We start from the raw sequence: 22,780 nt of genomic DNA on the forward strand, positions 1-22,780 counted from the left end.
GAGATGTTTTATGCTTTCGAAAATAACTACGAACGATGTATGCATGCGTATGCTGTGAAATGATGTAATGAATGAATTATGCATCTGGAAAGTTCTTCCCGAGGACTCTACTGGGGAAAACAAATCTCAATCTTCTGGTTGGGAGATACTGGTATCGATGACCCTTTCTTAGCCGGGGATGCTTGATTTCTGTCTGATGGTAGAAATGTTCAACAGAAGCCTGGCTGGGGGTGGAAGAGATGACCCATTTGTCTAGCAATGCCATTCTCTTCTGGGAATGACTGGCGTTGTCGGGGAATAGAATTAGCAACGGATTCATTGGGAAGCGTGATTAGACCTTCTCCTCGATCCTGAAGTCGTGTAGTAATTGCCATGCATTTTTTGTAAACATTGGTCATATTCAAATGCATAAATCAATTCAAATTAAATCAATGGACGTTTACGCAAACAAAACAGAAAAGCAAAAACGGAATCATCTTTTTGGAAATAAAATAGTATTGATTTTGAAAGAGGGCCTATAAACAGGCAATTTGTGTACAAGGAGACAGAAATCCTAGTAAGAGGAAATTGTCAGGCAAACAAAGAGAAAGCTATGCAGAAAAAGTCCTATCGATTCTAATTCCACTACCGCCATTATGTCTTCAAATATCTCATCTCCCTTGCTGTCGGATGGAAGTGATTGGCTTGTTCAGTCCTTTGAGCTTGGTTGAAGCTGACGGAGAACGGGACATAGTCATACGCTTTAATCCCTAATTTTTGCCTGGACCGCCTTTTCAGGTTTTCAGTCCACCAGGATACCCTTTTTTGCCCAAGCCGCCTTTTCAGGTTTTCGACTTGCCGGGTGTACGTCTTCATATGTTTATCCCTAATTTTTGCCCGAACCCTTTTGGTTCGCCGGGATGCCCTTACTTTTGCCTAGGTATGTCGACCTAGCGGGTCTCTTTTATGCGTAGTATTTTTTAACTATGTCTGCGTTCACGGGATGCGGGAAATCTTTGCCATCCATCGTAGCAAGTATCATGGCTCCACCAGAGAATACCTTCTTAACTACAAATGGCCCTTCGTATGTGGGAGTCCATTTGCCTCTGGGATCGCCTTGTGGTAGAATGATACGCTTTATTACCAAGTTGCCAATTTGATACATCTGTCTCTTGACCTTTTTGTTAAATGCCTGAATCATGCGCTTCTGGTATATCTGCCCATGACAAACAGCCGCAAGTCTCTTCTCATCAATCAAGTTTATTTGATCGAGTCGAGTTTGAATCCATTCAACTTCATCTAGGCCCGCCTCTTTCATGATCCTTAGAGAGGGAATCTGAACTTCCACTGGTAAGACGGCTTCCATTCCGTAGAATAAGGAGAAAGGAGTTGCCCCTGTCGAAGTGCGCACTGAAGTGCGATAACCATGGAGAGCAAACGGTAACATCTCATGCCAGTCTTTGTATGTTACTGTCATCTTTTGTATGATCTTCTTGATATTCTTATTAGCAGCTTCCACGGCGTCGTTCATCTTTGGCCGGTATGGAGAAGAGTTATGGTGTTTTATTTTGAACTGCGTGCAAAGTTCAGTAATCATCTTGTTGTTCAAATTAGTACCATTGTCAGTGATAATTCTTTCAGGAATGCCATACCGACAAATAAGACTATTCCTGATGAACCGTGCCACCACATTCTTGGTGACAGAAGCAAATGAGGCTGCCTCTACCCACTTTGTAAAGTAATCAATAGCGACAAGGATGAAGCGATGTCCATTAGAAGCCGTAGGTTTGATCTCTCCGATCATATCAATGCCCCACATTGCAAAGGGCCAAGGGGCCGTCAACACGTTTAATGGAGCAGGAGGTACATGTATTTTATCCGCATAGATCTGGCACTTGTGACAAGTTCTGGCATGATGGTGGCAATCAGCTTCCATGGTAGACCAATAATACCCTGATCTCAGAATCTTTTTGGCCATCGTATGTCCACTAGAATGAGTCCCGAAAATACCGTCATGCATGTCTTCCATAATCTCTTCTGCTTCCTTTTTATCCACACAGCGAAGCAAAGTTGAGTCATGATTACGTTTGTATAATACTCCATTACTCAGAAAGAACTTAGCGGAGAACTTCCTCAGGAATTTTTTGTCATTGATGGATGCCCCTTCAGGGTATTCCCGAGCTTCTAAATATATTTTTACTTCGTGGAACCAAGGTTTTTCCCGTACTCCCTCAGTGTTAAGTTCATAACAGTATGCCGATTCATCTAGTCGCTCAATGGTGATCCTGGGAGCTTCATTGTCCCATCTGACTCTGAACATAGATGACATGGTGGCTAATGCGTCTGCCAACTGATTCTCTTCTCGTGGGATATGTTCGAATGTAATCTCTCCAAAGTATGGGATTAATGTCATCACCCGTTCTCGGTAAGGGATGAGATTCGGATGCTTAGTGTCCCATTCTCCTTTGATCTGACTGATTACTAATGCTGAGTCTCCGTACACACTCAAAAACTTGACCCGCAGGTCTATAGCAGCCTTGAGTCCCAAAATACATGCTTCATACTCAGCCATATTATTGGTACAATGAAAACATAGTCTAGCAGTGAAAGGCGTATGGTAACCCTCGGGAGAAATGATTACCACACCAATACCATTGCCCAATGCATTAGAAGACCCATCGAAAACCATGGTCCATCGGGATCCCAGTCCGGGTCCTTCATCCGGTCCCGGTTTTTCATGATCAGTAACAAGCATGACATCCTCATCTGGGAACTCAAAATTCATAGATTGGTAATCATCCACTGCTTGATGAGCCAAATGATCGGCTAGCACGCCTCCTTTGATTGCTTTCTGGGTAGTATACTGGATGTCGTACTCTGTTAGAATCATCTGCCATCTTGCTATTCTTCCGGAGAGGGCAGGTTTCTCAAATATGTATTTGATAGGATCCATCCTGGAAATCAATAAAGTGGTATGACTCAACATATACTGTCTTAGTCGGCGAGCAGCCCAGGCCAAAGCACAGCAAGTTTTCTCGAGCAGTGAGTATCTTGTTTCACAGTCGGTAAACTTTTTGCTAAGGTAGTATATAGCATACTCTTTTCGACCAGACTCGTCATGCTGCCCCAACACGCACCCCATTGAACTTTCTAACACGGTCAAATACATGATTAGAGGTCTTCCTTCAACTGGTGGTATCAGGATCGGAGGTTCCTGGAGAGACTTGATTTTGTCAAAAGCTTCTTGGCATTCCTCATTCCATATCATCTCTTGATTCTTCCTCAATAGTTTGAAGATGGGTTGGCAGGTAGCAGTTAAATGGGAGATAAATCGGGCAATGTAGTTCAAACGTCCCAAGAAACCTCTGACTTCTTTATCTGTACGGGGAACTGGCATTTCTTGAATAGCTCTCACCTTGGCCGGGTCGACCTCAATTCCTTTACCACTGACAATAAAGCCCAAGAGTTTACCAGATCTTACTCCAAAGGCGCATTTGTTCGGGTTCAATCTCAACTTGTACTTCTTCAACCTCTCAAACAGTTTGTATAAATGATCGAGATGCTCTTCTTCAGTATGAGATCTGGCTATCATGTCATCCACATATACCTCTATTTCATGATGGATCATATCATGGAACAAAACTACCATAATGCGCTGGTACGTTGCCCCGGCGTTCTTTAAGCCGAATGGCATTACTTTGTAGCAGAAAGTGCCCCATTGTGTCACAAACGTAGTTTTCTCCATGTCCTCAGGTGCCATTTTAATCTGATTATAACCCGAGAATCCATCCATGAAGGAGAATACTTTGTGTTGAGCGGTGTTATCTACCAGAACATCGATGTGCGGAAGTGGAAAGTCGTCTTTGGGACTTGCTTTATTCAAATCTCTGTAATCTACGCACATTCGCACCTTACCATCCTTCTTCGGCACTGGTACCACATTAGCAACCCATTGGGGATAAGAAGTAACGGCTAGAAAACTGGCATTGAATTGTTTCATAACCCCGGGTTTGATTTTCTCAGACATTTCAGGACGCATGCGACGAACCTTTTGCTTGACAGGACGACAGTCTTCCTTCATTGGCAGACGATGCACTACTATGTCAGTATCCAATCCGGGCATGTCTTCATAAGACCAAGCAAAAATCTCTACATAGTCATGTAACATCTGAATCAATCTTTCTTTGACACTGTTTCCCAAGCCTGCTCCTATTTTGACTTCTTTCTTGTCTGCTTCAGTACCCAGGTTTACAACTTCCATTGATTCCTCATGCGGTTGTACAGTCTTTTCCTCCTGCAGTAACAGTCTGGCAAGTTCTCCAGGGATTTCACAATCTTCCTCGCTTCCATCCTCGGCTAGGTAGATCGGATTTTCAAAGTCAAAATGAACAGTAGTGGAACTATTATCGACAGGATCCAGAGTGGGTATGGATCTGCAATTTGTTACGTGAGTGTGTGTAAGAAACATAGCTTGTTTGGAAGATGACAAGAAAGATAAAGAGCGCAATATTTGAATGCAAAAAGTCCATTGATTTATTGAATGTGAATATGCTTATGAAAATGACAAAACCCTTAACAAATTGGCTATTGTGCCCCGGGCATAGGCACAACGCTTGGAGTAGTTCAATTGTGAAAAAACAAAAATTTGCAACACCAAAATAGACAATAACAATTACTCCTGACTAAAGGAAATCGGGATAGTGCCTTCAGCCTTCCAATTATTGAGTCCGTCGCCAATTGTTGGGAAAATCCAGCTATCCAGGTCGCAATCGCTATCAGCATCTTCTACGGCATTGATTTGATTCTTGACCAACTTTTCAGAGTTAAATCCCAGACCAGATTTATCAGACTTGTAGGGTACGTTGATCAGTTGACCCCAACCAGTACGACCACCATCTTCAACCACAGCTTGAGCATCTTTCAGAGAAATCATAGCAGGAGGAGCTCGAACAACCTCGGGCATAAGGGGAGTTGGCTTAAGGACAGGCCTGGGCAGAGGAACTACTTCAAATGACTGAGACGGAGTTTCAAAGAATTCACCATCCATCTCAACGTATCTGAAGGCATGCACACTACTGACAATATACTCTTCTTCCCCACACACAGTGACGATCTTACCCTCTATTGGATATCTCAGCTTTTGATGGAGAGACGAAGCTACAGCACTTGCCCCGTGAATCCAAGGGCGTCCCAACAGGCAGGAATAGGCAGGACGAATGTTCATTACATGAAAGGTAGTGTCGAAGACTTGAGGTCCTATCTTGATAGGGAGAACCACTTCACCATGGACAACACTCTTCGCACCATCGTAAGCACGCACCACAATGTCACTAGGTTTCAGCCCAATGCCTTTACAGTCAAGTTTATCGAGCACGGCTTTCGGTAACACATTCAAAGAAGAGCCATTATCGATCAACACATGAGACAAGGTGATCCCCTTACACTCAATGGAGATATGCAGAGCTTTATTGTGATTCTTCCCTGCTGGTGTCAGGTCAGCATTGGAAAAACCTAGGCCATTGTCAACAGTCAGGTTAGCAACATAATTTTCGAACTGATCGACAGATGTTTCCTGAGGCACATGAGCAGTCTTCAAGAATTTTATCAATGCATTGGCATGAGATTCAGAAGATAACAGCAAGGATAACATCGAGATCTTAGACGGGGTATGCCCCAACTGTTCTACCACATCAAAATCACTCTTGCGAATGATTTTCAGCACTTCTTCCATTTCTTGTTTGGCAACATCTCCGGGAGTAACTTCGACCGGTGTCTCTGACTGAGAAGGATTGACTGGTTCCTTTCCTCGAGTTTCAAGGACAGGAGGTGAGATTTTTGGAGAGAAGATCCTTCCGCTTCGAGTAATTTTACTAGTCCCAACAATGCCACTAGTATTAGCAGCATTATCCACTTGCTTCACGCCATGGACGTAAACATCACCGCCATAATTCCACGGAATAGCTTTGCTTGAGGAATACGGGATCGGGCTAGGTGCAGTGATGATTAGGGGAGCAACCCTGGGCTCAGCAGTAATCTTCACAGGCGCCCTGGTAGCGGTAATCTTCACTGGAACTTTGGACCTAGCAATCACAGATATTTCTTCAATAGGGTTTTCCGCCTTAGGAATCCTCTCGAAGAGAACTGTACGATCGTCCATCAGCCGTTGAATACCATTCTTCAATTTCAAACAATCCTCGGGCCAGAGTATGCAGAGATTGCAATCTTCAGCACAACCTGGAAATAAACCAGCTTGCAATAAATTCCTCTTTATGATCGGGAGAGGAGATGTTAAGTCCGCCACATTGGAAATGTGAGAATCGTCATCCATAGCATTAACAGTCTTGTCATGGTTAGGCATAGGAGCAGTGATGACATTAGGAGTCTCCGGAGGCTCGAACTCAATTTCTCTAGCTTCGATCATATCCTGAATCTTATTCTTCAATTACCAGCAATCGTTTGTATCATGCCCGGGGCTATCGGAGTGATATGCACACCTGGAATTGGGATTATAACGAGAAGAGGTAGTGTTGGGATTTATAGGAGGATCTCTAAGGGTGATCAAATTTGCCTTTAGCATTCCCTGCAGTGCCTGTGCCAAGGTCATATTGATCCTGGTGAACTGCCTTCTTGGCCTGTCTTGTTTGGGCTGGAAGTTTTAAGATGGTGGTGCTGCAATCGTAACTGCTCCAATGTCGTGGTCACGGTTTTTCTTGTTACGACCCTTTTGACCGTACACAACATTTGATTCGTTCCTCCCCTGATAGGACCTTTTGGTGCTTGCAGAGGTAGCCGCCTGTATCTTTCCACTTCGGATGCCGCTTTCAACACGTTCACCTGTTAATATAAGTTCAGTGAAACCCGATGAAGAACTTCCCAGTAGATGGCTGTAGAATGGGCCGGTCAGTGTGCCCATGAACATGTCCACCAATTCTCTGTCAGTCATAGGGGGTTTGACTCTGCCAGCCAAATCTCTCCACTTTTGAGCATATTCTTTAAAGCTTTCTTTAGATCCCATAGTCATATTCTGCAACTGTAGCCGGGTAGGTGCTAGTTCAGAGTTATACTGGTACTGTTTATAGAAAGTTGTTGCTAAATCAGTCCAGGTGCGGATGTCAGAGCTCTCGAGCTGATAATACCATTCCAACTGTGTGCCAGACAGGCTCTCTTGGAAGAAATGGATCCATAGCTTCCTGTCAGTGGTATGCGGATGAATCTTTCTCACATAAGCTCTCAGATGCATCTGAGGACAAGACGCACCATCGTACTTAGTGAAAGTGGGGATTTTGAATTTGCGAGGAATGGTCACATCGGAGACCAGACCCAAACTTTCGAAATCCAGACCGGGCGCCTTCTGACCCTCCATAGCTAGCATACGTTCTTCCAGCAACTTGTACTTATCATCTCTTGGAGAGTACTGTTCACCTTCATAATCTTCATCGTCATCCTCAGGGTTGGAGAAATCAACATTCTCCTCCTCTGAATCATTCTCCGTCTCCTCTTCTGGACCATTCGGGATTCCAAACTTGACTCCTGCGGCTTGTCCTTTACGCCTTCTTCCCGGGTTAATGAAACTCACAGCTTTCTTGTCTTTCTTCTTTTCGAGCAAAAGAGCCTTCAGTTCCTCCTGCCCCTTGGATAAGCTTAGCATCATCTCCTTGAATTGAGCATTCTGAGTCTGGAGATCTTTGACAGTTTGTTCGATATCCATTTTTCTGTTTAGAAGGAAGACCGTGAGAACATTGAACTTGTAGAATACCTGTTATGCAGTGTTATGTTATGCTATGCAATGTATGAAATGTTTTCAAGGGCTTTTGGAATTTAACTTTGCGTAAATCACCAACAAGAGAGAAATGTTTATTGCTAATTTCTTTGACCCATGTTCATTACAAAAGGAATAATAATAAAAATACAATGAAAGCTTAAGTCTCCCAGGGGCGGCTTCTTTTTGGGCGAAGATACGCATTGAGTCTTCGTTCCTCATTAAGCTGACTGGTAAGTTCTAACACTTTCTTCCTTTCTGCATTGAACTGAGCTTCGAAAGTATCCCTTTCCTCTCTCAACTGGATCCAGGATTTCTTCAACTCTTCAACATCGGTAGGCACATCTGGATAAGGAATGATCTGAGGAGTACCTCCTTCAACTTCTGGTTCAACAATCAATGGTCCGACCGCAAGATATGGCATGACAAGTTCACGAGCTCTGGCGCGTACCCATCTGAGATAAGGCTCCATAGGAATAGAATTTTTCAGTCCTAAAGTGCTTCTTTTCACCATGCCCCAAGCTCGTACAAATCTTTGACGGAGGCCTTGGGAATCGTTGTCATAGTCGAACATGATGCCTTCGATGATCATTTCATGTGGACCATCTCTTCGAGCACAACCAAACTGTCGCAGAGCTAAAGCAGGATTATAAGTAATACCTCCTCTTATTCCTAAGAGTGGTACATTAGGGAACTCGCCACAACGGTCAATGATGGTAACATTTTCCTTGAGATGAGGACACCAGCGGATGTCTGAATGGGAGAGCGACATTATCCTTTGAGACCATTTCAAATTATGCTCGTTCTTCAAGACTGATTGAGGAAGGTGCGAAATAAACCACCTAGACAACAAAGGTATGCAGCACATGAGAGTCCCTTGCTTCTTCATGGTACGAGTGTGGAGGGAATGCAAAATGTCTCCCAGCAAGGTAGGTACAGGGTTATGAGTGAGAAATATCTTAATAGCATTCATGTCTATGAATTGGTCTGAATTAGGGAATAACACCAAGCCATAGATTAGCAATGCCAGGATGTCTTCGAAAGCACGGACATTCATAACTTTTAAGAATTCTGGGGCCTTATTTGTCAGGAATTTGGCAAGTAAACCCTTAACTCCACTCCTTGTTACCCAATTAGCTTCAATGTCGGACTTCGTCATGTGTAAAGCTGCGGCAACTTCTTCAGACTTCGGAACCTTTTCTAAACCACTGAAAGGTATTTGATCAAGGATAGGTATCCCAAGCAGTCTGGAGAATTCTTCCAGTGTAGGTACCAACTGATAATCTGGGAATGTGAAGCAATGATGTTTAGGGTCGAAGAACTGGAATAAAACTCTCATCATATCTTCTTTGAAACCAGTGGTAACCAAATTGAGGAGAGAACCGTGTTTCTTGATGAACTGGGCATGATCGGGGAGCTCTGACACTAAATTCTTCAGTTGAGGAGAGATTGCTACAAAATTGATCCGGATGGTCTTCCTGGGAGCCATAGCCTTACAAAACAGAGCAAAGTTAAATCCCTAAGTCCTTGAAATGGTTAGTACAATGTTATGATGTCATGATGTTATGATGTTATGAGGTTAAATAAATAACAAGCACAAGCAAGTCACACAACCATCATTCCTAGGTTTTAAGGCTTGCATGAGTTCCATAGGTAAGTACCCTCCCCACTGAAGTTTAGTTGGTTCAACCTGTCCTAGAATAGTAACCGGGTTCTAGAAGGATCTCAAATCACCGACCTTCCTTTAAGTCCACTTCAGTGCAACACCCAGTGGTTGACCGAAGCTTCCCTAAAGTCCAATCTCAAAGAGTGTAGTATCGAGTCTCAACCAACCCCAGTCGGAACCGAAGTCAGTTATCTCACTACTTTCTAATGGCCAGGATGAGTCAATTAGGGTTCTAAAGGTCTGGTTAATGCTTTAATGACACCACGCGGAAGCCAAATTTTTCCTCAAGTGAACATGAGGAACATCAGGACATCCAAAGTGTCACATTAATCGTAGCCATCATTTTAACCATTCCAGTATACGCCGGATAGTCGCGATGATCTATTGCTACTTACCTAAGGTACACTAGATCCGGGTGTAGGATCTTTCACTCAAAAATACCCAAGCAATCCTTTAAAAGTAAATCAGACAATTTGGAATAAGTGATCTTGTTTTTAAGGTAACCTCTCTTTTTAAAGTATCCCCAGCAGAGTCGCCAGTTCTGTCATACGGTGAACTGACTTGGGGTATTTTGCTTTTTATCACAATGTCGCGGATAGCAAGAGTCGCCACCGACTTTTCTTTTATCCAATAAGGAAAGGTGGAAAAGAACAGGAAAGACCTCAATAGATTTTGGGTTCGGGAGGTACATTATACAAAGGGAAGGTATTAGCACCCTTTGTATCCATGGTTATCCATGGGCTCTTAATTGCTGGATCACTTATATTTTTGTCTGAAAAGTGTTGGTGAATTGTTTAAAAATGTTTCGAAAAGAGAGTTTAACTTTGTAATGATTCTCGTATGAATGTATACAAAGTATTTATCTCGTTTGATTTTGAAAAACAGTTTAGAAAAATATAACTTGGTAATGATTCTAGTATGAATGTATACCAAGTGGTGATTTTCTAGGACTTGCAAAGTGTGAGGGGTGGAAAATGTTTTAGGTTATGATCCAGTAATTGAGAGTTATACCTTCCTAAGGTCGTTATGGGCATTTCCTATCCTTATGAGGGTAAAACTGTCCTTACTATTGAGAAGTAAGTAGTTTTGTCCTTTGGATGTAAAAGGGTCATTGTAGGGTCATCGATAGGTCATTGAAGGCAACAGTTGTAAGGATACCTTAGCATTCGAAGGGACGATCATCATTTAACCGTAGGCTACACCGAAGGGTCATCGAGGGACGAAATCATATATTCGAAGGCAACATCCGAGGGACTATGATTTATTTTATGATGATTTAATCGAAGGGCCATTGCTAGGTGTATCCCCACATTCGCGGGACATGACCATAATACTGTAATCGTAGGGTAACAAAGAGAGGTCCAAGCTCACTTATTTAAAGGCAAAGTTTTACAATTAATTAGGTAGCCGTCATCAAGTAGGTAATTAGATTCATATTAAAACCAATACATTAAGAACAATTAAGCCATTAGGGTGGATCTTTGCCATAAAATTAATACATTAAAATCGATTGAATAATTCAGATTGAATCTCCATAAGGGTATCCCACCCATAAGGTGGAATGCCTAGCCGGCCATTTCCTTGGAAACATGTAAACCTTTACACAATTCAACACACGGATTAGAGCATCGAGATAAAATATAATTGAAAGTTGTACCATAAAATAAACACAACAATCATGAACTCAAATCAAATGATGTAAAATTATAATAACATAAGATAGAACAGCAAAAAAAATTGAAACAGCCACTGTCCCATTCGCCCCTGCTTCGCCTGGCGAAGGCCTAGCGAGTACTCGCTACTGGCTCGCTTAGCGATGTGCTAGCGAGCGGCTGCTAGTTTTTGAATATGATATCAGTACAATCTCAACCAATTTTATGCCTTATGGATCTCGTTACTGCAATTATATGATTAATCATTTAAGGTATGCATGGTATATACTAACGTTCGCATGCCAAGCTTAAGGTATTTCATAAATCTAATCATAAAGCCATATGCAAATTAAGAACATAAAACAATGATAGCAATGTAAACCTGTTAGCCGCTGAGTTGTGACTTCGGATCAGCAAATCGGATTGAATTGGGCAGAGGTAGAACTTGGTGCCGCCGAGTTCCTTCAAGGTTTGCCTCCAATGAGTATCAGGGTTTGCTTGCTAGGGCTCTCCTTTTCGCCTTCGTTTCCGTCTCCGTTTTTCTTCTTCGTCTGTTCCTCTCCCTTTCGTGACTGAAGCTTGGCTATTTATAATGCTCTTGTTATGACCTAATGGGCTCGGAATGAAGCCCAGAAATTTTGATATTCGCAAGCTTCGCTAGGCGAAGGAGTTGCTCGCCTAGCGAGCAAGCTATTTTGGGCTTTTACTGGATCTGGTGCTTCGCTGGGGCGAGTGTCATAACGAGGGGTTCGCTAGACGAAGGAATTGCTCGCCTAGCGAGCAGGCCAGTTTGGGCCATTTTCTGGATTGGGCCTGTTGTGAGCTGGGTTTTTGTCCCTCGAAGACTAGTGCCTTGCAGAATAAGTTGGAGTGCCTTGAAAAATGCCTTGTAATATTGACGGGCAAATTTTGGGGTATGACAATCTCTAATTAGTTCAATTAAATTAAACGAACACAATATGCCCACCAAGTTAATTAATATAATCAATTATGCACTATATCTCATATCAACTAAATAATTAATTAACACACCAAATTAATTAATATAATTGATTATTATACTACTTAACAACCAATTAATTAATTAACACTCCAATTAAATTAAATAAAGTATAATAATAATAATATAAAAAATAATTACTAAAATTGGGTTGTTACACCATTCATATCTACTACCACAAAATCTGCAGGAAAAACTAGACCATCGACATGTACTCACACATCTTATAAAACAACATGAGGATGACTAACATATCATCAGCTAAGGTAAGAGTTGTATTACTAGGTATGATCTCTCTCAAATTTAATTATTTCACCTTATTAATAGGCATTAAATTGATACTCAACGCTAAATCACATAGAGTATGTGGGATCTCTGTCCCACTAATAGTGCAAGAGATAGTAAACTTACATGGATCATTCAGTTTTGTTGGCATTGTTTGGAGCAATGTCGTATTGCATTTTTCAATCATATTTACCTGCAATTTATCCAGCTCCTTCTTTACCAGTTAATAACGTCTCCATAAATTTAGAAAATTTTGGCATTAGCTCTAAAAATTCATGAAAATAAATACTTACCTGAAGCTTGGTTAACATCTCTTTGTAGTAGTAAATTCATGACCATTAAGCTATGGATAAACTTAACGTCGATAAAACCGAAGTCGCCATCGGGCTTTTATTGTTTCCAAAGTAAAAGGGAAAAGTATGAACGAAACCCGAAGATAAGAAGTTTTCAAATCAAAACTAATAAAATGCCAGAGATTACAAGTAAGGGGGTTGGTTACATAGAGGGAAGGTGTTAGCACCCAAAGTGTCCTAGGTACTCCTAGAGAGCCCTTTTTTATGTGTGTATGTGTTTTTGGCCTAAAAGATGTTTGCAATAAATAGAGTGTGGGGTTGAGAAAAGAATTCATAAATTATATTTTTGTGTTTGACAAGACCTTCGGACTTGTGCCTACATACCAACATAAAATGAGGGATCAAAACCTCGTAGTTCATGGTATCAATTTCAAAGTGAGTGAATTGCTTTTAACAAAAGATTTAAATTTAAGAGAGGCATAAAGGGCCTAAAAGAGTTTGAATGAGTGTTAGTTCTTTTTGTATTTTGAAATTTTAAGTCAATATGATTAGATTTATTTACAAGTTAGATTTAAGAAAAGTTTTTTTAAAATGCAATGGCATAAAGACAAAGTTTCTAATTTGCAATAAAGTCTAAGTTTAGAAATCACAAGCAAAGAAGATTTTGAAAAGGGGGAGAGATTTTGAAATTTAAGAGAATGGGAGGAGATGAAGAGACTAATCCTAAGCAAAAATTTAAAAGTTAAGAGTTGAAAAGATCTGACCAATGGGATGTAATCCAATAGACAAGAATGTCATATACCAACCCATTTTTCCTTTGGACTTTAAATCGAGAAATATCAATAAACAAGTAGCAATATGAAGAGCAAGACATCAAATTAAGATAGTCACATCTAAGAAAGCAACTTCACAAACTTCTTCTTAATCTTCCCATGTATCAGATGACATGCTCCTTGATTGGCTCAGAATAAGGCATTAGACATAGGTGCGAAGTAACATTTACATCAAGACCATGTAGCAGATGAATTCATGAGGATCCCAAAACTTACATCATATGAAAGCTCAAATCACAATAGTTTGGTCTCAGAAATGTTGGCATTGACCAAGTCCTCTTGCATAGGGAATGTTGCCTAATTCTAAGTCCAAAGCTCAGATCAACCCAACAGTCCACACAAACATTTTTTAGGGTTTTTTTAGTAAGTATTTTAAGGTCCTAAGACCACAAACACAAACAAGATACATAAACAAATATATACAAACACAATATATGGATCAAGTAAGCAAAGTGAAAATGGCATAAACATAAACAAGTTAAATGATATGTAAATGGCAAATGAAATGGTAAATGACTTGAATTTAACTGACATTAGGTAAATTACTTGAAATTAAAATCAACAATAATAGAAGTTAGTCAAATGTTAGTTGATTAGATGTTAGTGATGTCTTGCTTTTCAATTGATTAAGTCATTCTTTGGAAAACACTCAACCCTCTATTCACAAGCATGGATCCTTGAACTAAGGCATCTTCGAAAGAAAGGAAAAAAGGCCAAGTTTCCACACAATTCCATGAAAGGGGGGAGACTTACAATTTCACTTACTAGAATGTAATGCCTTTGGGTCAATATTTAGCGCTATGTTAAGAAATCGTAATTGGACTTATGTAGAAGTGATAACTATCTGAGGTCGGGCAATAAATTTTTTGGTGTTAATGTATGTTAGAGATATGGTATGATGAACCTGAAGGAGAATTGCGGTCCAAGGCGCAGAGGAATTTAAAAATTTCTCCATTTAGTGATCCTTACGAATGGGCATGATCAGTGATAGAATCGTTACCTTTTGTGGCGATCACGAACGTTGAACGATGACAACGTCTCTACTCAGTCCACACGAACGGATTCCTTCAATCTCAGTGCTAGCTGCTACGAATGAAGGCTTTGAGTGAGAGAGAGAGAGAGAGAGGGAAACGAAATTCCAATTAGAGTGACAATGCTTCTACCCAAGGGTTCTATTTATAGAACCACTTGTGTGGGCTTCAAGCTAAAAAGCCCACTTAAGTGTATTTTGGCCCATATCTTATAATATGCCCAAAATCACTTAAGTGTGTGGTACCTTACCATTTAAGTGCACCATACCTTTACGGTGTTCCTTAGTTACTCTATCTCTCATCAATCCGTCCTTTAACATAAATCACGCATTTAACATAATAAACAGTGAGCAGTATCTAGCAACACATCACTGCTACCCAAGTCACGAAAATGTTATGTGATCTGACAAATCCTTCTGTGATAATAATTATGTATATAATTACCCTTTTGCCCTTATGTCTATATTGAAAACAAGGCATAGACCGTGTCATCCTTGTCCAATTCAATATTGGGCCCATAGACATTTATCCTGTTACGCAGGATGGGCAAATTCCATCTAGGTCACTCATGTCCCTTAGCATGCTTTGTGGAGTACCCATCAACTATCTTTATGGTTATCCAGTTACGGACAACGTTGGATCAGCAATAAAGCACTCGACTCTACATCTAGGGTCCATAGTGATTTTAGGTCGAAGAGTGGTATACACCATTATCACCATGAGAATAACTTATGACACTTTGCATAACATTCTATATAGTATTCTCATAGCGGGTCAATCCGGTATAAATATTACTCTTAATATTCATACCTATGTTTAAGACTTGATAACTCCTTATCCGTGATCCATGAGATGTGATCATCAGTCTATAAACATAATAGTCTTCATGCTTTAATGTTATCTCACTTCACAATAAAGCTCGACTACGGATACTCTAAGAATAGTGTCCTTATGTTTAATGTGATCTCATGATTAAGTCATACTTGATACATTAAACGGACTAGCTATTCTAGGGACTTTATTAAACAAACATAATAAAGAAAAAGCCTTTTATTATTAATAAATAATTCGATACAAGTACCAAAAGTATTGGCCTTTAGGGCTTACACCAACAATCTCCCACTAGCACTAGAGCCAATCAGGCATACCCCTAATGCCCATAGATCTAGTATGGCCATCATGTTTCTGCTGCGCAAGAGGCTTTGTCAGTGGGTCAGCAATATTGTTAAGTGTAGGTACTCTACATATTTTCACATCTCCTCTATCTATTATCTCTCGAATGAGTGATAACGCCTGAGTATGTGTTTGGATCGTTGGTGAGATCTAGGCTCTTTAGCTTGTGCGATAGCACCATTGTTATCATAATAGAGACCAATGGGATCCACAATGCTAAGGACTATGCCAAGTTCACTAATGAACTTTTTGATCCAAACAGCTTCCTTTGCTGCACTTGAGGCAGCAATATACTCGGCCTCGGTTGTAGAATCAACAACTGTATCTTGCTTTGAAATTTTCCAGCTCACAAAGCCATCGTTTAAGCAAAACACATAACCAGATTGCGATCTAAAGTCATCCTTATGTGTCTGGAAGTTGGCATCGGTTTATCCAATTACAGCCAACTCTTCCTGACCTCCATATATCAAGAATGAGTCCTTAGTCCTTCTCAAGTACTTAAGCACATTCTTGACAGCTACCCAATGGGCATCACCAGGATCAGATTGGTACCTACTCGTTGCACTTAAAGCATACGAGACATCTGGTCGAGTACATAACATGGCATACATGATAGATCCTATTGCAAATGCATATGGAATCTTATTCATGCGATCCCTTTCTTCCTTAGTTGAAGGGGATTGTGTTTTTGATAGACACAGGCCATGTTGCATAGGTATGAATCCTTTCTTGGAATCATGCATGTTAAAGCGTCTGAGCACTTTGTCTACGTACGTACTCTAACTTAGGCCAAGCAGTTTTTGTGATCTATCTCTATAGATTCTGATTCCTAATATATAGGTTGCTTCACCTAGGTCCTTCATAGAAAAGCATTTCCCCAACCAAGACTTTACTTGTTGCAGGGTAGGGACATCGTTTCCAATGTGTAATATGTCATCTACATACAATACCAGGAAAACGATCATACTCCCACTAACCTTCTTGTAGACACAAGGCTCATCTTCGTTCTTGATGAATCCATATTGTTTTACTGTTTCATCAAAACGAAGATTCCAGCTTCGGGAAGCTTGCTTCAATCCATAGATTGACCTTTGTAACTTACATATCTTTTGGGCTTCTTCTGGTACGTCAAATCCTTCAGGTTGTGTCATGTACACATCCTCAAGAAGATTCCCATTAAGGAAAGCAGTTTTGACATCCATCTGCCATATTTCATAATCATGATATGCAGCGATAGCAAGTAAAATCCGAACAGATTTAAGCATTGCAACTGGTGAAAAGGTTTCATCATAGTCAACCCCATGAATTTGTTTATATCCTTTTGCAACCAGTCTTGCCTTATAGGTATGTACCTTACCATCCATGTCAGTCTTCTTTTTGAAGACCCACTTGCATCCTATAGGGTTAACTCCTACAGGAGGCTTTACCAAGGTCCAAACTTGGTTTGTGTACATGGAATCCATTTCAGATTTCATGGATTCTAGCCACTTCTTAGACTCGGGACCAGTTATGGCCTCTTGGTAGGTCACAAGCTCATCTTGATCCATGAGTAATACATCACCTTGATCTGTTATGAGATATCCATATCTCTCAGGTAGGTGACGTATCCTGCTTGACCTACGCTGGTCTTGTTCTACTTGAGAAGGTTGCTCTTCCACAACTACTTGGGTTTCCTGCTCTAATTCCTCCATAGGTGTATCGATGCTTTGTGATTCTTGAATTTCTTCAAGCTCTACTTTCCTCCCACTGATTCCTTTGGAAATAAAATCCTTTTCTAGGAAAACTCCAGTTCGAGCGACAAACAATTTTCCCCCTGAAGGATTGTAGAAGTAATACCCTCTTGTTTCTTTAGGATACCCCACAAATAAGCATTTGTCAGATTTGGGCTCAAGCTTAGTTAAAATTTGTCGTTTCACATAAACTTCGCAACCCCAAATCTTCATGTAAGACGTATGTGGTTTCTTACCACTCCATATCTCATATGGTGTCTTGTCAACCTTTTTGGATGGAACACGGTTAAGTGTGTAAGGTGCTGTCAATAGTGCATGTCCCCAAAAGGAGTTTGGAAGATCGGCGTGACTCATCATGGATCGGACCATGTCCAATAGGGTTCGATTTCTTCTCTCAGATACACCATTCCATTGGGGTGTTCTAGGAGGAGTAAGTTGGGATAGGATCCCACACTCTTTCAGATGGTCATCAAACTCTAGGCTTAAATACTCACCACCTCGATCTGATCGAAGAGTTTTAATATTCTTACCTAGTTGGTTTTGTACTTCATTCTTGAATTCCTTGAACTTTTCAGAGGACTCTGATTTGTGTTTCATTAAATACACATAACCATATCTACTGAAATCATCAGTGAATGTGATGAAGTACTGAAAACCTCCTCTGGCTGGTATGTTCAGTGGTCCACATACATCAGTATGTATGAGGGCCAAAAGATCATTAGCTCTTTCACCTTTTCCTGTGAATGGAGACTTTGTCATCTTTCTAATTAAACAAGATTTGCATGTCTCATATGATTCATAATCAAAAGAGTCCAAGAGTCCATCTTTATGGAGTTTGGAAATTTGCTTCTCATTTATGTGGCCTAATCGACAATGCCAAAGGTAATTTGGATTTAACTCATTAGGTTTCATCCTTTTAGTATTAATGTTATAAATAGGCATTTCAAGATCAAGGACATATAATCCATTGTTCATTTGTGCAGTAGCATAGAATATATCATTCAAATAAATTGAACAACAATTATTCTTTATTATGAATGAAAAACCAAACTTGTCCAAACAAGAAACGGAAATAATATTCCTGCTAATTGCAGGTACATAATAACAGTTCTCTAACTGAATTATTGAACCACTAGGTAAAGTCAATACATAAGTTCCTACGGCTAAAGCAGCAACCTTTGCTCCATTGCCAACTCGTAGGTCGACTTCACCTTTTTAGTCCATGCACATTTGTACAAATGTGAGAACCGCATCCAGTATCTAATACCCATGATGCAGAAGTAGATAAATTAATTTCAATAACAAAAATACCTAAAGTTGAAGTCTCTACTCCATTCTTCCTATCTTCCAGGTACTTTGGGCAGTTCCTCTTCCAGTGTCCGGTCTTACCGCAATGGAAGCAGGTGCCTTCTTTTGCTATGCCTCCACTAGGCTTCAAAGCAGCAATAATGGGTTTGGGTTTGACAACTTCCTTGTCTTTCCCTTTATCATGTTTGAGGACAATCCTCATGTTTCGGTGTCAATCCAGAAAATTTGTCCTAGACAATTTTTCCTTCTCAAGGATTGATCGCAAGATGTTGTTAGAGGTGTTTGTTGTCATGGTAATCTACATAAGGATTAATTAAAATATAAGTATCATTGACATATTTAATTAGGCCTTTAATTAAATATGCTCCCACTATTTTACTCAAAACAAATGACCCTCATCATTTGATTCGAAAAATCCCGTTGGAATATTTTCTAGTGGGTCGAGATCCATATTTCACTTCGTTCTAAGTCCGCGTAGACGAATTACACAAAACTAGGTTATTTAGGTAGGAACTCCTTCCAATTGTATCTCATACAACTCTCGAAAATTTCAGTTGGGTGAATAACTCCTTCTTCCAATCCATCATATGGATCATTCCCAACTCTTGCTTCTAGACATATATAATATTATTATAATTAAGTTTGACCCATCGCTTTAGTAGTTGGATATTACAATTATCCCATCGCACCTTACTAATACAGAACATGCACCTCGCGTAGGCGAAACCTACATTATCCGATACTAGTCTTGATGAGTGCTAAAACTTGGAAAGCAAACATATATAATATTATTATAATTTGTTTAGTTAAGTTTGACCCATTGTTTTAACAGTTGGATATTACAATTATCCCATCGCACCTTACTAATATAGAACATGCACCTCGCGTAGGCGAAACCTACATTATCTGATACTAGTCTTGATGAGTGTTAAAACTTGGAAAGCATAAACTTAATATTTAATTTGAGGGAATTGCAATTTTTCTGATCTCACCGGCTTATTTATCATATAAATCATCTCTCACATGCATCAACATACATACACATGCATCAACATACATACATACATACATAATGAAACGGTTATGGCCCCTAGCGCAATTGTTCTCCCAAGCCAATGAGAGAACCTAAACTAACCTAATAACGATCTATGCTTCTCCAAGCAAGATCTTCCAGGTTGTCCTCCCTTGGCATTTACTTCTTTGCTTTCTTCATATCATTACATTACATAAAGAAAATCGTTTTACATACGAGGGAGTGAGATGAGAAAAGAAGTTACATTGAGAGATTAAAAGAGAGGCACGACACGCAGGTCGTATTTTAAAACCCAAAACAAAATAAAGGAAAACTACGGCCATAACCGATCACCACAAGACAATAATAAACACATTATTATTATCAATTTTAATTCTTTTAATCAATTAAAACCAGATTAAATCTCGACGATCGATCACATTACACAGAGTTAGCCGGATGGGTGAATTTTGCCTTGCGTTAACCGGTTAACCAAATGCGTTAATCGGTTAACACTGTTGAAAAACTTTTAGAAAATTTTCTTTCTGTCTTGCGTTAACCGGTTAACCAAATGCGTTAACCGGTTAACACTGTTTGAAAATCTATTCAAAATTTGTTTTCTGTCTTGCGTTAACCGGTTAACCAAATACGTTAACCGGTTAACACTGTTGAAAACTGTTAGAAAACTGTATTCCGTTTCGCGTTAACCGGTTAACCATATGCGTTAACCGTTTAACACTGTTTGAAAATCTTTTAGAAAACAGTATTTCGTCTTGCGTTAACCGGTTAACCATATGCGTTAACTATTTAACACTATTCGAAAAAGTGTTTAGAAAGCACAACTCTTGTGCAGTCACAACCCCAATCGCATAACTCTCTGACAACACAACCCTTGTGTCGTCACTAACCCTGACGCACCAATTTCAGATCGTCAAACACATCTCGATTGTTGATTCAGTATGATTGATCAACACGTCATTGCTTCACCATACTAATGTCGGATCAAGAAGCAAACGACCATTGATCGCTCAAAGGAAAATAACCATTGAGTGTTTGAATGAATGAAACAAGAACACTATATCATATATAATGTATTTTGCATCAGGATTACTTATATCATATATATAACTTGATCGATCTCAATTTAATCTTTGATTCATTTTGTCTTTAATCGTATTAATACAGAAAATAAACAGTTATCAGATTCATGGTTTCGTAAGTGGCTCTGATACCACTGAAGGAGAATTGCGGTCCAAGGCGCAGCGGAATTTAAAAATTTCTCCATTTAGTGATCCTTACGAATGGGCATGATCAGTGATAGAATCGTTACCTCTTGTGGAGATCACAAACGTTGAACGATGACAACGTCTCTACTCAGTCCACACGAACGGATTCCTTCAATCTTAGTGCTAGCTGCTACGAATGAAGGCTTTGAGTGAGAGAGAGAGGGAAACGAAATTCCAATTAGAGTGACAATGCTTCTACCCAAGGGTTCTATTTATAGAACCACTTGTGTGGGCTTCAAGCTAAAAAGCCCACTTAAGTGTATTTTGACCCATATCTTATAATATGCCCAAAATCACTTAAGCATGTGGTACCTTACCATTTAAGTGCACCGTACCTTTACGGTGTTCCTTAGTTACCCTATCTCTCATCGATCTGTCCTTTGTGTGTGACCCTGTAGGTTTTCGCGATGTTGGCAATTATATTAAATCATGCATTTAACATAATAAACAGTGAGCGGTATCTAGCAACACATCACTGCTACCCAAGTCACGAAAATGTCATGTGATCTGACAAATCCTTCTGTGATAATAATTATGTGTATAATTACCCTTTTGCCCTTATATCTATATTGAACACAAGGCATAGACCGTGTCATCCTTGTCCAGTTCAATATTGGGCCCATAGACATTTATCCTATTACGCAGGATGGGCAAATTCCATCTAGGTCACTCATGTCCCTTAGCATGCTTTGTGGAGTACCCATCAAATGTCTTTTTGGTTATCCAGTTACGGACAACGTTGGATCAGCAATAAAGCACTCGACTCTACATCTAGGGTCCATAGTGATTTCAGGTCGAAGAGTGGTATACACCATTATCACCATGAGAATAACTTATGACACTTTGCATAACATTCTATATAGTATTCTCATAGCGGGTCAATTCGGTATAAATATTACTCTTAATATTCATACCTATGTTTAAGACTTGATAACTCCTTATCCATGATCCATGAGATGTGATCATCAGTCTATAAACATAATAGTCTTCATGCTTTAATGTTATCCCACTTCACAATAAAGCTCGACTATGGATACTTTAAGAATAGTGTCCTTATGTTTAATGTGATCTCATGATTAAGTCATACTTGATACATTAAACGGACTAGCTATTCTAGGGACTTTATTAAACAAACATAATAAAGAAAAAGCCTTTTATTATTAATAAATAATTCGATACAAGTACCAAAAGTATTGGCCTCTAGGGCTTACACCAACAGAACCATACTCCTAAAACATACCACACACAAAAAGAAAATGATCAAAGGATGAACCTAATCTCATCCATACTTGTATTGGTTCATCTAACACAAAGATATTGATGAACCAATTAGCATTAGGATATTGAGATTTCATTGGTCAATGGAAGGGATGGGGAAGAATAGGATTAAAGATGAAGAGGGAGGGGAGATGAGAGAAACACAAATTTGCCATGGGAGTAATTTTATCAAATTAAAATTATTCATTCATTTTGGGAGATGAAATGTACATTTCATCAATCCCCTAAATCCAATGATTTTAATCCAACAAAAGTCAAATCAACCTTGACCAAGGCCCAAACATATAGTCAAACTTCACAAGTCAATAAAAATGGTTCAACATAACTTCTACACAATTAATCAATTAAAAATCAAATTAAATGCATTTAAATTAAATTATTTTTGATCAAAAACCTAAAACCTCTTCAAAACACCAAATAAATGGTCATGAGATTTATCCTAGGTTAAGCAAGGTCAAAGGACCTTAGACAAAACAATTCATAATTTTTGAAAAG

This window comes from Lathyrus oleraceus, chromosome 5 (assembly GCF_024323335.1).
Source record: "Lathyrus oleraceus cultivar Zhongwan6 chromosome 5, CAAS_Psat_ZW6_1.0, whole genome shotgun sequence".
Lineage (NCBI taxonomy): Eukaryota > Viridiplantae > Streptophyta > Magnoliopsida > Fabales > Fabaceae > Lathyrus > Lathyrus oleraceus.